Below are 15514 nucleotides of genomic sequence, written 5' to 3'. Positions count from 1 at the left end.
TATCAAGGAATAGAAAAAACAGAGCAGAGTAAATTTCTTCCAAAAACCGCGCCAGACCTTTCCTCAGGTTATGGGTGGTATTACAAATTTTCTCCATTCACTTCAATGGAATTAAGCTGTAATACCACACACAACCTGAGGACAGAAAAAATGCTGGTATTGAAAGAAATCAGCTATGTTTTTCTATTTCTGAATAACCCCCTTAATAACCAAGCCCCGTTTTTTAATCTGACATGCGTCTCTGTATGTGAAAGTAACTTTGGAATGCTTTTACTGGTCTAAGCAATTCTGAGAATTGTTTTGTGACATATTGTACTTTTGATTAGTGGTAACATTTCGTTGATATATTTCAGTGAAAATTTTAGGAAAATAATTTTTTTTAGATTAGAAATGTTAAGAGAAATGATAATGTCAAATCAGTTATTCATTCACGTCTGAAGTATGTCTACTTTATGTTGGCATTATTTTTTGTTAAACATTCTTTTCTTTTTTTTACGGAAGATTTTACAAAATATTTTTTGGGACCACTTCAGCTTTGAATTGGATTTGAGGGGCCCAGAAACCACATAAACCACCTCATTTTAAAGACTGCACTCCTCAAATGATTTAGTATGGCATTTACAAAGTTTATTAACCCTTTAGATGTTCACAAGAATTAAAGCAAAATGAAAACGGGAATTTTAAAATTAAATTTTTTTTTTCCACTTTTCAATTTCAATAATTTTTTTTCTGTAACATAGCAGGCATTAAAACAGAAATGTCCTACCGTATATACTCGAGTATAAGCCGAGACCCCTAATTTCAACCCAAAATCCCAGGAAATGTTATTGACTCGAGTATAAGCCTAGGGTGGGAAATACATCATCCCCCCCCTGTCATCATCCAGACCCGTCATTAACATCCTCATCATCATCACCGCCTGTCATCATCCAGACCCTCATCACCTGTCATCATCCCCTTGTCATCATCCCACACCCCCCTTCATCATCCCCTTGTAATCATCCCACACCCCCCCCCCTTCATCATCCCCTTTTCATCATCCCCACCCCCCTTCATCATCCCACACCCCCCCTTCATCATCCTCTTGTCATCATCCCACACCCCCCCCTTCATCATCCTCTTGTCATCATCCGCCCTCAGTGGTTTTCAACCTGCGGACCTCCAGAGGTTTCAAAACTACAACTCCCAGCAAGCCCGGGCAGCCATCGGCTGTCCGGACTTGCTGGGAGTTGTAGTTTTGAAACCTCCGGAGGTCCGCAGTTTGAAGACCACTGCGGCCTTCGACATCATCCAGCCCCCTCTCACCCCCTTTAGTTCTGTACAGTACTCGCCTCCGCTCGGCGCTGGTCCGGTCCTGCAGGACTGTCCGGAGAGGAGGTGGTCCGGTGGGATAGTGGTTCCGGGCTGCTATCTTCATTGGGGGCGCCTCTTCTCCGCGCTTCGGGCCCAGAATAGAGGCGTTGCCTTGACGATGACGCAGAAGTACGTTGGCAATGAACGTACCTCTGCGTCGTTGTCAAGGCAACGTGACTATTCTGGGGCCTGGCCTGAAGCGCTTAGAAGAGGCCTCCCCGGTGAAGATAGCAGCCTGGAACCACTATCCCACCGGACGACCTCCTCTCCGGACAGTCCTGCAGCACCGGACCAGCGCCGAGCGGAGGCAAGTACTGTACAGAACTAAAGGGGGTGAGAGGGGGCTGGATGATGTCGAAGGCCGCAGTGGTCTTCAACCTGCGGACCTCCGGAGGTTTCAAAACTACAACTCCCAGCAAGCCCGGACAGCCGATGGCTGCCCGGGCTTGCTGGGAGTTGTAGTTTTGAAACCTCTGGAGGTTCGCAGGTTGAAAACCACTGCGGGTGGAGAGTTCACTCGAGTATAAGGAGAGGGGGGTGTTTTCAGCACGAAAAATCGTGCTGAAAAACTCAGCTTATACTCGAGTATATACGGTAATTACTTTTATCCCTTTTCTTCAGTTTTTAAAAATCTCCCAGCCTAGTGTCAACCTAGTGTGCTACATGACTGACTCACAGGCCGGCCAACAACACCTTGAAGCACTTAGTGGATTTTGACGTCCCCTTTTTCTTAGGATAATCTGCAGGCATTTTTTCACATTTGCAAATTTTTCGTAAACTCTACACCTTAAAAAAAATAATTCTGAAAGTAAAGTGAACCTTTCAGCTCTATGGATGCTTCAAAGAATTTCTTTTAAATAAGGTTGTAAATATGAAAGAATTACACATTTACAATAAAATTTAGGTTTGTTTTTTCAAAAAAAAAAAAAACTTTTATTAAGAAATGACCAAAATAAACACAAATAAAGGGAGGGCACACACTGTCTTAAAAGTATCACAAACAAGCAATTGTATTCATTAAAGTGTACAAAGAAACTCGAATAGAACTCAACAAAACAATGCCAATAAAACAGCTATAAGTGAGTAGGAACAAGACTCAGAAGGCACGCCAACCTAATAAGACACACTGTTACAGACAGCAGAGGTAAAAAAAAAAAAAACATAAATTGGAACGAATCAACTACAGAAGCAAATGAGCAAACAAACAGTACAAGACCCAGTTGTACACAAAAGAGGAGGAGGATGGGGGGGGGGGGGGGGAGGAAGAAAGGGGCAATAGACCGTACAGTAGAATCACAAACACACTGCCACTGCCTCCTTTGGGAGGAAAAAAGTCCAGCCATGGGGTGCCATGTTGCACTGTATCTGTCCACGTCACTAGGTCAGGCAGACAATAGGTCCACCATATGCTGAACGAGCGCAATTTCATTAAACCATTCTTCCAAGGTTATTAAAACCTGTCCAGAGGAAAAGTTGCCCAGTTGCCCATAGCAACCAATCAGCTCGCTTCTTTCATTTTTAACATGGCCTCTGCAAAATGAAAGAAGCTATCTGACTGGTTGCTATGGGCAACTTTTCCTTTGCATATGAATTGCAATTCATAAGAAACATATAGGGGGAGATTTATCATTGCTTTTAGAGCATTTTTTTGTCTACAGTTTGGCGCAGTTCAGGCGCAAGCAGCATATTTAGCGACTTTTCATATAGACAGTTTCACTCTTTTTGCCTACCCGTAGAACTTTTTCTTTTTGACCATGCAGTGGTCACGTATTTATCATTTGCGACTTTTGTCAAAAGTCACTATTTTGTGCACAAAGATACTTTTTTAGGCACAGAGCTACACCACCTACCAGTAGGCGGGAGAATCACTTCTCCCTTCCACAATTCAACCTTTAACCTCTTGTGGTTGACAGCGTCCCACTCCCCTTCTATGACATGTGCTCAGGAGCTGAGCATGGGTCATAGCTGAGTGATCCTGGTGGCTATCTGCCACCAGGACCCATCTCTAATGCCAGACATCACCGATCACGGTGATGCCCGGCTTTAACCCCTTAGACACCACAATCAAATTTGATTGTAGCATCTAAGATGCAAGCAAAAATGTCCCGGCAGCTCTGTGAAAGTAAGTAAAAACGCCTAACCTGCCCAATTCAGGACCCGGGAAAGTTTCTACTTCCTTCCCTCACAAGTGTCTAGAAAAAGTGTATGTGGTAGAGCTTTTTCCACCAGAGCAGAGCTGCGCAAAATTCATCATCCTGCTGCACCTTCTTGATAAATAAGATGTACGCTAGTCAAACCCACCACCCAAATAAATGTGGGAAAATAGCTCTACCGTAGGCATTCTTTGATAAATCTGGGCCATAGAGACAGACCACCTCTGGTAAATTGGGGACAGACACTCCCACAACTACCAGATAGGATTAAGAATATGTAGTTGTTCATAAGTTTTCACATAAAACACAGGGATATTAGCACCCCAAATACGGCTACACAATTTCTCCTAAGCCCAGCAGTACCCCCCTGTGTATTTATAGTCAGCTGTTTGGACAAACAGCAAGGCCTAGAAGGGAAGGAGTGCCTTTTTGCATTTTGAATGCAGATTTTGTAGAACCTGTTTTCTGACACCATGGCCCAGATTTATCAAAGAATGTCTACGCTAGAGCTATTTCCCCCTGTTTATTTGGGTGGTGGGTTTGACTAGCGTGCATCTTATTTATCAAGAAGGTGCAGCAGGATGATGAATTTTGCGCAGCTCTGCAGTGGTGGGAAAAGTTCTACCACATACACTTTTTCTAGACACTTGTGAGGGAGGGAAGTGGACACTTTCCCGGGTCCTGAATTTGGCAGTTTAGGTGTTTTTAATTACTTTCACAGAGCTGCCGGGACATTTTTACTTGCATCTTAGACGCTACAATCAAATTTGATTGCGGTGTCTAAGGGGTTAAAGACAGCATCACCGTGATCGGTGATGTCTGGCATTAGAGATGGGTCTTGGTGGCAGAAAGCCACCAGGACCACCCAGCTATGACCCGCACTCAGCTCCTGAGCACATGTTATAGAAGGGGAGTGGGACGCTGTTGTCCACAAGAGGTTAAAGGTTGAATTGTGGAAGGCAGCTTTGCGTCTAAAAAGTACCTTTGCGCACAAAATAGCGACTTTTGACAAAAGTCGCAAATGATAAATACGTGCCCACTGCATGGTCAAAAAGAAAAAGTTCTACGGGTAGGCAAAAGGAGTGAAACTGTCTATAATAAAAGGCACATAAAGGTCGCTAAATATGCTGCTTGCGCCTCAACTGTGTAACATACATAGTAACATAGTTCATAAGGTTGAAAAAAGACCGGAGTCCATTACGTTCAACCTATATCCCTAATGAGTCCCTACTGAGATAATCCAAAGGAAGGCAAAAAAAAAAACTCATACACTAGAGGTAAAATATTCCTTCCCGACTCCAAATATGGCAGTCAGAATAAATCTCTGGATCAACGTTCTGTCCCTATAATTCTAATTTACATAACCAGCGATGTTATTACTCTCCAAAAATGCATCCAGACCCCTTTTAAATTCTTTTACAGAGTTCCCCATGACCACCTCCTCCGGGAGAGAATTCCACAGTCTCACTGCTCTTACAGTAAAGAACCCCCGTCTGTGCTGGTGTAGAAACCTTTCCTCTAAACGGAGAGGATAACCCCTTATTATAGATACAGTCCTGGGTATAGATAGATCATGGGAGAGATCTCTGTACTGTCCCCTGATATATTTATACATAGTTATTTGGTCTCCCCTAAGCCTTCTTTTTTTCTAAACTAAATAACCCCAATTCTGATAATCTTTTTGGGTACTGTAGTCCTCCCCCATTCCCCGTATTACCCTGGTTGAACCCTCTCCAGCTCCACTATATATATCTTTCTTGTACACTGGTGCCCAGTATTGTACACAGTATTCTATGTGTGGTCTGACTAGTGATTTGTACAGCGGTAGAATTATTTCCTTGTTGTGGGCATCTATGCCCCTATTGATGCACCCCATGATGCACCCCATGATTTTGTTTGCCATGGCAGCAGCTGCCCGACACTGGTCACTACAGCTAAATTTACTGTTAACTAAAACTCCCAAATCCTTTTCCACATCAGTCGTGGCTCCCATTTAATACATAATCCCAGGCCGGATTTTTCCTCCCCATGGGCATTACCTTACATTTATCAGTGTTGAACCTCATTTGCCACTTCTCAGCCCAAACCTCCAACCTATCCAGATCCATTTGTAACAGTGCCATGGCCTCTATTGTGTTTACCGCTTTACAGAGTTTAGTATCATCTGCAAAGATTGCTACTTTACTATTCAACCCCTCTACAAGGTCATCAATGAATATATTAAACAGGACAGGACCCAATACTGATCCCTGTGGTACTCCACTAGTTACAGTCACACAATTAGAATAAGTACCATTAATAACCACCCTCTGTTTCCTATCACTGAGCCAGTTACTTACCCATTTACACACATTGTCCCCAAGCCCCATCCTTCTCATTTTATGCACCAACCGTTTATGTGGAACCGTATCAAATGCTTTGGAAAAATCCAGATATACGACATCCAGCGATTGCCCATGGTCCAGTCTGGAGCTCACCTCCTCATAAAAGCTGATCAGGTTAGTTTGACAGGACCGATCACTCATAAAGCCATGCTGATATGGAGTCATACATTTATTTGTATCAAGATATTCCAAAATAGCATCTCTTAGAAAACCCTCAAACAATTTACATACAACAGAGGTTAAACTAACAGGCCTATAATTTCCGGGGTCACCTTTTGTCCCCTTTTTAAATATTGGCACCACATTTGCCACGCGCCAGTCCTGGGGAACAGTCCCTGATAACTATAGAGTCCATGAATATTAAAAATAAAGGTCTGTCTATTACATTACTTAATTCCTTTAGAACACGGGAGTGAATGCCATCTGGACCTGGTGATTTGTCTATTGTGCCTAAACTTAGACAAAAAAAAAAATGTCTAAAAAGCAATGATAAATCTCCCCCCATGTACATTTGCAGTGTCCACCGTGGTACCAGTGTGGTTATATATATATAAAAAAAAAAAAAGTGGCCCCATTTTGGAAACTACACCCCTCTTCGAATACATTTAGGGAAATAGCAAGCATTTTAATTCAACAGGTGGTTGAGGAAAGGTTTTAGCATTAGGCATGAAATTTTTTTTTTTTTTTAAGCATAAATTGTACTTTAAGCATCAATATTCTCACTTTGTTACACCTTTTGGGGCCATTTACATACTAATCTCACAACATTTACATGATCGTGCAAAAAGTTTTTCTTTACAATTAAACTATATGTGAACACACATGCTACACACACCGATGCACTCCATGTGAGGAGCATTCCACACTCCTATCTGAAACCACAAAGGGGGCGATTTATCGTTGTGTGTTTAGCTACACATGTTTAAAACGTACTTACCAGGATCAAGTTATATGTAGGTGTGACTCATTTATTTAAAGTCGCAAAAAAGTCACATCTCTATCAGCAGGCATCACGTGCCAATGCCCAGGGAGGTCCTGAGACCCCCCCCCCCCCCCCCCATGTAGGCGATCGCCGCAAATCACCGGTGAATTCACACAGGCGATTTGCGGCGATTCCGGGTCATACGGGTCTCTGGTGACCCGGTAAATAAGGGGGATCGGGGTTGTCCAAGACACCCCCTGTAGGGATAGGAGTGAGGTGGCAGGGGTGCCACCCCTCCTATACCTGCTATTGGTCGGTCAGAATTTTTTCACCAACATTTTTCACCAAGAAAGGATGCAAGAATATGCCACCAAAAAAATATCTCAGGATCAGAATGAAAAGTGAAAGCATCCCAGAGTTATTAATGCTTAAAGTGACAGTGGCCAGATGTGCAAAAAAACGCTCTGGTCCTTAAGGTGAAAATGGGCTTGGTCCTTAAGGGGTTAAAGGGGTATTCCGGTGAATTTTTTTTTTTCTTATCAACTGGCTCAAAAAAGTTTAAAAGGGTACTCCACTCCCCAGCGTTCAAAACATTTAGTTTCATTGAGGAGGCGGGGCATGACGTCACAAGGGGGCATGGCGCCCCCTGAAGCCTGCACCCAAACTAAATGTTCTTAATGCTGGGGAGTTTTAATATAAGTAATTTACAAATCTGTTTATCTTTCCAGTACTTATCAGCTGCTGTATACTATAGTGGAAGTTGTGTAGTTCTTTTTAGTCTGACCACAGTGCTCTCTGCTGACACCTGTCTGTCTCAGGAACTGCAGAAACAGGAGAGGATTTGCTATGGGGATTTGCTCCTACTCTGGACAGTTCCTGAGATAAGCACTGTAGTCAGACAGAAAAGAACAACTCAACTTCCTCTGTAGCATACAGCAGCTGGAAGGATTAAGATTTTTTAATAGAAGTAATTTACAAATCTGTTTAGCTTTCTTGAGCCAGTTGATATATATATATATAAAAAAAATGTTTTTCACTGGACTGGAGGCCTCTCCTAACATTGTCTGTTGCAGTAAATACTATTCCCCATGAAACAATAATTCTGGAGCATCTTATTTTGTAGCTGGGTCGTGCTGTTCCTCTGTTATTGATACTTAATAGCCAACTGGGTGTTACTAGTTAGGGGCATGTCCCTACAATGTTTGACATTATCCATTCAAAGAAGACTTATGGCCTTTGAGTCATAAATGTCTAGTATCATAATATAAAATAACCAATAAAGGTTAATAAAGCCTATGATCATCATGTGTCAAAAAAATAAAAACAGTACTATACAATGTAAATTAACCCCTTAAGGGGGTTTTTACATTTTAATTTTTTCTCATCACCTTCTAAAAATCATAACTCTTTCAATTTTGTACATAAAATTCCATATGATGGCTTATTTTTTGCTCCCCAAATCTACTTTGCAGTGACATTAGTCATTTTACCCAAAAAACCACAGCGAAACGGAAAAATAATTCATTGTAAGACAAAATTTAAGAAAAAATGTCATTTTGTAACTTTTGGGGGCTTCCGTTTCTACGCAGTGCATTTTCTGGTAAAAATAACACCTTATCTTTATTCTGTAGGTCCATACGATTAAAATGATACCCTACTTATATAGGTTGGATATTGTCGTACTTTGGAAAAAAATCATAACTACATGCAGGAAAATGTATATGTTAAAAATTCTCATCTTCTAACCCTTATAACTTTTTTTATTCTTCCGTGTACGGGCCGGTACGCGTATGGGTACCATTTTTGTATTGATCGGACTTTTTGATCGCTTTTTATTCATTTTTTCATGATATAATAAGTGACCAAAAATATGCTATTTTGGACTTTGGAATTTTTTTGCATGTACGTCATTGACCGTACGGTTTAATTAACGATATATTTTTATAGTTCGGAAATTTCCGCACGCGGTGATATCACATATGTTTATTTACACAGTTTTTTTTTGTTTTTTTTATGGGAAAAGGGGGGTGATTCAAACTTTTATTAGGGAAGCCCCATAGGGGGCTATAGCACTGCACACACTAATCTTTTACCCTGATCCCTGGATCAGTGAGATAGGAGCTCGATTGCTCAAGCCTGTAGCTCAGGCTTGGAGCAATCAAACACCGATCGGACGTGACGGAGCAAGGTAAGGGGGTCTCCGCTCGCGTCCTAGCTGATCAGCCTGACTGAGCTGCCGGAAGCGTTTACTTTCAATTTTAGATGCGGCGAACAACTTTGATTGCTACGTCTAAAGGGTAGCGCGCGGTAAGCTAATCTCCACCACCTTAAATCAAGTTTCCTGCAACCTTTTACTCACTGTTCACACACAGCGTTTGCAGCCTCTTGCTGTGTGTACTAAGACTCCTTGTCTGTGCACTTCAGTGTTGGGGTCACTCACAGTGCCTGGCTGTGTGCTCCTCACAAGGACCCCTGTCTCCCCCCCCCCCCCCCCCCCAAAGCCACCTTGCTGTCTTCTGGGGAAGGCCCAGACTAAGTTTCATTTTATTATATGCAGAATTCTCCCTCTTTCATTTTCACGGACCACTGTTCCAAAAATCTGTCAGACACATGTGGGGCGTAAATGCTCACTGCACCCCTTATGGCACTCCTCTCTTCCGAGCATTGTAGTGCACCCGCAGAGCACTTTATATCCACACATGGGTAATGTTCTTACTCAGAAGAAATGGGGTTACACATTTTGGGGGGCTTTTTTTTCCTATTTTCCCTTGTGAAAATGAAACATTTAGGGTAACACCAGCATTTTAGTGGAAATTTTTTTTTCTCATTTTCCCATCCAACTTTAAAGAAAATTCGTCAAACACCTGTGGGGTTTTTAGGCTCACTATACCCCTTGTTATGTTCCGTGAGGGGTTTAGTTTCCAAAATGGGGTCACACGTGGGTATTTTATTTTTGCATTTATGTCAGAACCGCAGTCACTCTCACTCCTGAGCCTTGTTGTGCGCCCGCATATGGGGTATTTCCGTTTTACCTCTTATGAAAATAAAGTATGGGGCAACACCAGCATGTTAGAGTAAAAATGTAAATTTTTTTACACTAACAGGCTGGTTTGGCCCCAACTTTTCCTTTTCATATGGGGTAAAAGGAGAAAAAGCCCCCCCCCCCCCCCCCCAATTTTCACCTCTCTGTTATCATTACACCTCTTTAGCGTCAAATATTCCATGTTTGTCTGCATAGTGCTCTGTACACTAAGTACAGACAAGGCAGATCTTCTGTCAACAGTATGACTATCGCCCAAACTTTGTTGGTGGCCAACCAAGCCTGTATCCCCCATTTGCAGCACTTCTAAGACATTCTCCACAATTTCAGGAGGCTTCTCTTTAATGCACCTGTCCATCTTCTCCTTGAGACGGATTCTTCTCCAAGTCCTACTTCTGCAGACTTTCTTCTGGTGTTTTCCAGAACGATCCAGCACTTCTCAGGTTTTCTACCTCGAACCTATCCTCTATCACAGTGACTTTTTTTTTTAAGGACTCTGCTTTCTCATTAGCTTTTTCCTTAGGGACACCAACCTTCACAGACTCCTTCGGGCCTCTCTTCACCAGCACCTTCAGATGTGTACCTGACTTTACTTGCAGCTTCTGCTGTTATCTTGTATTGAGCTTCTCTCTCAGAGAACTTCTTTTTCTCTGCATTTTCACCATCAAATGTCAAAATCTCTGCAGCTTCAGAGGACCTCTCATAGGGTTTCAATTCAGTCTAAGCTTCAGAGGACTTCTCATATGGCTTTTTCTCATGGTCTTCAGACTCTTCTGTTTCTTTAGTCCATTGTTCAGATTCCGTCACTTTTAGAGAAATCATCTCTGTCTCCAGCAGCTTTTGCCCCACAAGCAGTTTTTCTTCTTTAAGGCTGGGTTCACACCACGTTTTTGCAATACATTTCCTGTTTCGTGTTTTTGATTTAAAAAAAAAAAACAGATTCCTCAAAACCTGACTAAACTGTATCAAAACGTGGACACAAATTTAAACCATACATGGTTGAAAACTGTATATGGTTTGAAAAATGATGTCCGTTTGCATCCGTTTTTTTAAAGAAAAAAATGTATACGTTTTTAACTTTTCATTCCAAGTTTCACTTGTTTGATTGAAATTCCAAGAAAAAAAAAAACTGTGCAAAGTCAAAAGCCATATGAGGGAAAAAAAAAAAATTACAAAAAAAAAAAAAAACATACATACATACGTTTCTATACGATTTTTCACCCAAACCAAAAACCGTGGTAGTCTACGGTTTTGGGTACAGAAAAAATAATAATTTGACAAAACCATACAGGATGCAAAACGGACACAACCTGATGCATCTTTTGGCATAAGGTTTTCAATGGAGAGTCAATGTATACGATTTTCAATACAGTTCCGTACGGTTTTCAAATTGAAAACATATATGGGAACTGTATTGCAAAAACGTGGTGTGAACCCAGCCTAACACGGACAGCTGTAGCTTTGGCCTCAGTATCCATCTGAGACTCTTTTAACCTCTCTTTAGCCAGTACTGCTACAGCTTGTTCTCTGCTTTCTTTTAGGACATTCATGTCCCCTTCCAGCTTTAAATGTTTCTGCTGCTCACTCTTGAGCTTAGCAGAGTTCACGTTCTCGCTTTCCAGCAATTCTGTCAAGTTTTTGACAGTATCCCCCAGGGACAGCAGTTGTTCTCTTATCTGCTCATTTGTCTTTACTCATCTGCGCCATCTTGGAGACTTTCTGCTCATAGACTTTTAGCTGAGCCTCTTGTTCAGAGAGCTGCATTCCCAGCGAATCCAAGGTAGCTGCATGAGACTTCATGTGCCATTACCACTTTCTCCTTCTCGAACTCTTCCACGGTTACCAACCTGGCCTGGTGAACACTTTGTAGAGCCTGATATACCTTACACAGAACATTCTTTCTCCTTGAATGAGATCTGCTTGACCAGACACTCCAGTTTGCTCTCCTTGCTGGTCACATGATCCTGGGAGAGGGACAGTTCATCCTGCAGAGCCGCAAACTCACTTTTGTGGCGCTCCATATTTTTCTGCAGCTGAAGCTTCACTTCTTGCTCTTTCTTCAAGTCTGCAAGCATTTTTTCTTTCTCCTCTGTCAGGTGATAAACCTCTTCTTCCTTTTGCGCCAATTTAGCAGAAACCATCTGTAAGGTTTCTTCAAGATTCTGGATCTGCTCCTTTTTCTTACGAAGACCAGCTAGTTTTTTCCCCCCCCCAAGATCTCTTACTTACAGCGGTCTCCTCACTCTCGCTGCTGGACCTTGAGACATTACCTTGTCCTCTGACAGTCACCTGTCCTTGTCCTGTCTCTTCCTTTAAGCCGACTCATTCAGACTCTTCTGTTGTTTCACTTCACCACAGTCTCTCCGCTGCCCAGCAGAGACGTCAAGAGCTCCAAGCTCTGCAACAACATCTGGTTCAGTGGTTTGACCTTCCTGGTCACTATCCATCTCTGGTCCAATGTCACATCTCCTTTACTCAGGACTCTGACAGCAAGCACAGCACCCAGCTCCACATGTAATCTCTTCAGTACTTCTGCATTATTCACATCCATCACTATAGCTTCTTTTCCATTCAGCATCACCTCTTCCAGATGACTGCGCAATTTCAGCCCCCCCCTTGGGCTCATCTTTAACTGGCAGATGGAACCCATGTTCTGGCACCTGCTCCATTTCTGGTTTTACTGAAGACTCTATTTCAGTCACTGTACTGTTTTTTTTTAATGCCACCCTCCATTTACCATTTAATGTAACAGAAAAGCAGAATGTAATTAAACCAGTTGTAAATGAACTATAGGAAGTATCTGGCATCACTTACAGAGGTCCCAGCACAAGCAGTCTCTGCCTTATGGTATCCGTGAAGAGAAATGAAAATATCGGCACTCACCAATGTGGCTGCAGGGTCTTTATTGAGACATACTCACATGCGGGGTACAGAAGAGAGGGGAGTGGGGGGACAAGTGGTGGCGACAGAGCTCTAGTTTCGCACACTTGGTGTGCTTCGTCCGGCCATGACTTATGTCTCTGCCTTATGCTTCTTGTATTACCATACTATAGTCCAGTGTTTCCCAACCAGGGTGCCTCCAGATGTTGCAAAACTACAACTCCTAGCATGCCCGGACAGCATATTCATGTTTTCTAATTGTCAGCCTGGGTTCACACGACAAATTCTCTGGACATAAGGGGAGATTTATCAAATCCTCCAGAGGAAAAGTTGCTGAGTGGCCCATAGCAACCAATCAGATCGCTTCTTTCATTTTTGAAAAGGCCTCTGTAAAATTAAAAGAAGCGACCCGATTGGTTGCAATGGGCAACTCCGCAACTTTTCCTCTGCACAAGTCTTGATAAATCTCCCCCAAAAATCCTGAGTATGGCCAGTGTAGACAACAGTTGGTGCTAGCAACGCACAGAGTGTATTGCCATACCTATAGACGCCAATGCACTTCTAAGTAAATCTGCCTAAAAGAATGAATATGGGGACAGAAATGCAGTTCGCTCGGTCCTAGTTATGACTCGGGTTCTCCGGCTGGAGATTCAGTCATGTAAACCTTTATCGTCACATAGTGTTTCCTGTCAATGCTCTCCAATACGTAAACTGTTCTTAATGTCTTGTCAGGGCAGAGTTTTCCTATAGACCAGTGATACCCAACCTTGTTAGCATTGTAAAACCCCTGTTATCTCAGAAAACACCTACCAATAAAATATATGACTGACTGCCAAAAAAGTAGCAAAGAACTAGTGAAGTGGAGGAAATCAATTGTATATTTCTGGCTCTCCCATAGAGATACATGGAAGGGTGTGTTGGTTCTTGGAAGTATTTTGGAGGCAAGATGCAGCATTTTGGGGTTTAGAAGTGCCATCTTCTTGAGCTGCAGAGAAATGGAAGTCTGCCTGACATGATTTTTCAACCTGTTCACAATGTATAGCTGGTTGTGAAACAATGCTGTACACAGTTAAAGGGGTACTCCACTGGCCAGACTTGCATTGAGGGGGCATGGCGTGATATCACGAGGGGTGAAGCCGACGCCCGCAGCACTGTGCTGGGAGATGTAGTTTTGCAACTGCTGAAGGCACACAGGTTCTCAGCTCCTTCACCTCCTTTACCATTGGTGGGCAGAGTGGGGGAGCTAACCTTTGATCCCCCCGCCCCCAAGTGATGACCATTGGTGGGGATAGGAGGAGGTGGCACCCCTGCCACCTCACTCCTATTCTTCAGGATGGTCGGAGCTGTCTCTGACAGCCCCGATCATCCTTATTTTCTGGGCAATCGGGTCACCAGAGACCCGATCAGCCCGGAAAAAATGTGATTCGCCGGTCTCAGGACCCACCTAGGCATTGCTACAGGATGCCTGCTGAATGATTTAAGCAGGCATCCCATTCTGATCACCGCCCGGCGAGCAGTGGTGATCGGAAATACGGAGGGCGTACAGGTACGCCCTCCGTCCCTAAGTACAGGTTAAAAATCAGAATGTGATTTTATGGATTTTTTTTTCTCATTATGTCTCTCACAGTTGAGGTATACCTATGATGAAAATTACAGGCCTCTCATCTTTTTAAGTGGGAGAACTTGCACAATTGCTGACTGACTAAATACCGTACTTTTTTTGCCCCACTGTAATAGAACTGTATTACACTGTATTATAACTTGGCAACATGTACAGAAAGGCTGAAGGAAAAAAAAATCCTGAAATACCCCTTTAAGTTCTAATTTGTACTGAAATAACCAAGAACAGTTCTCATCCAGTCCCACAGAGCAGATCTCTTATGGACTAAAATGGAACAGTGCTTGAATTATTTCAGCTTTATTTGTGTGTCCTGGAGAACACCTCTGGTTGAGTCAAATTTTATAGGTTTTTGCATGTAATAAATAAAATATTTCTAGGATATATCTCTGTTTCATGATTTCAGTCATAGACATTAATTCTAGCATTATTTGTCATTAAAACAATAGTGTATGCATAAGATAATAGAAGGTAGGCCATTATTGCTATAGATAGCTATGTCAACTTAATCGGTACATGCCGAAATGTGCCAAGCTACTCAAATATCAACAATAAAGCCTCAGCAAGTCCACTCTATTACACCACCATAGTGTGTAATGTGAGACAAGAAAACATCTAATCTATATATATAAAACTCAATGTGTGTGTGTGTGTGTGTATGTATGTGTGTATGTTCCACAAAAACTTCCAAACGGCTAAAGATATTAACATGAAACTTGGCACACATGTTACTTATATGTCAACAACAAACATAGGATAGGTGATTTAACCCTTCCTCTATGAGAAATATATGTTACTGCATAACTTCCAAACGGCTGGAGATATTTTGATAATACTTGGTCAAATGTTACTTATATGTCCATTAAAATTTAGGATAGTTAATTTAACTCTTAACTACCCCCATTTGTGAGCGTCAGGGTTTTTGTTTAACGTCCCATGCAAATCAATGGGAAATGTATGCTCCCATATCATTTCTGTACGGCTGGAGATATTTCAATACCTGGTGCACATATTACAGGTCGGGATAGGAGGACGCGATAGGTCGAGATAAATGGACAGGAGGACGGGATAGGAGGACGAGAAAGGAGGTCGGGATAGGAGGTCGGGATAGGAGGTCGGGATAGGAGGTCGGGATAGGAGGTCGGGATAGGAGGTCGGGATAGG

The 15514-nt window shown here is 42.4% G+C and overlaps 1 protein-coding gene across 7 annotated transcripts in view; it reads right to left on the bottom strand.

Moving 5' to 3' along the window:
• OSBPL1A (oxysterol binding protein like 1A) overlaps nt 1-15514 on the bottom strand; it is a 166047-nt gene that overhangs the window by 33514 nt on the left and 117019 nt on the right. The gene's annotated exons all lie outside the window — the stretch shown is intronic.

This window comes from Hyla sarda, chromosome 5, assembly GCF_029499605.1.
Source record: "Hyla sarda isolate aHylSar1 chromosome 5, aHylSar1.hap1, whole genome shotgun sequence".
Lineage (NCBI taxonomy): Eukaryota > Metazoa > Chordata > Amphibia > Anura > Hylidae > Hyla > Hyla sarda.
The sequence above is the reverse complement of the archived record's forward strand: the minus strand, read 5'-3'. Positions and strand labels throughout refer to the sequence as shown.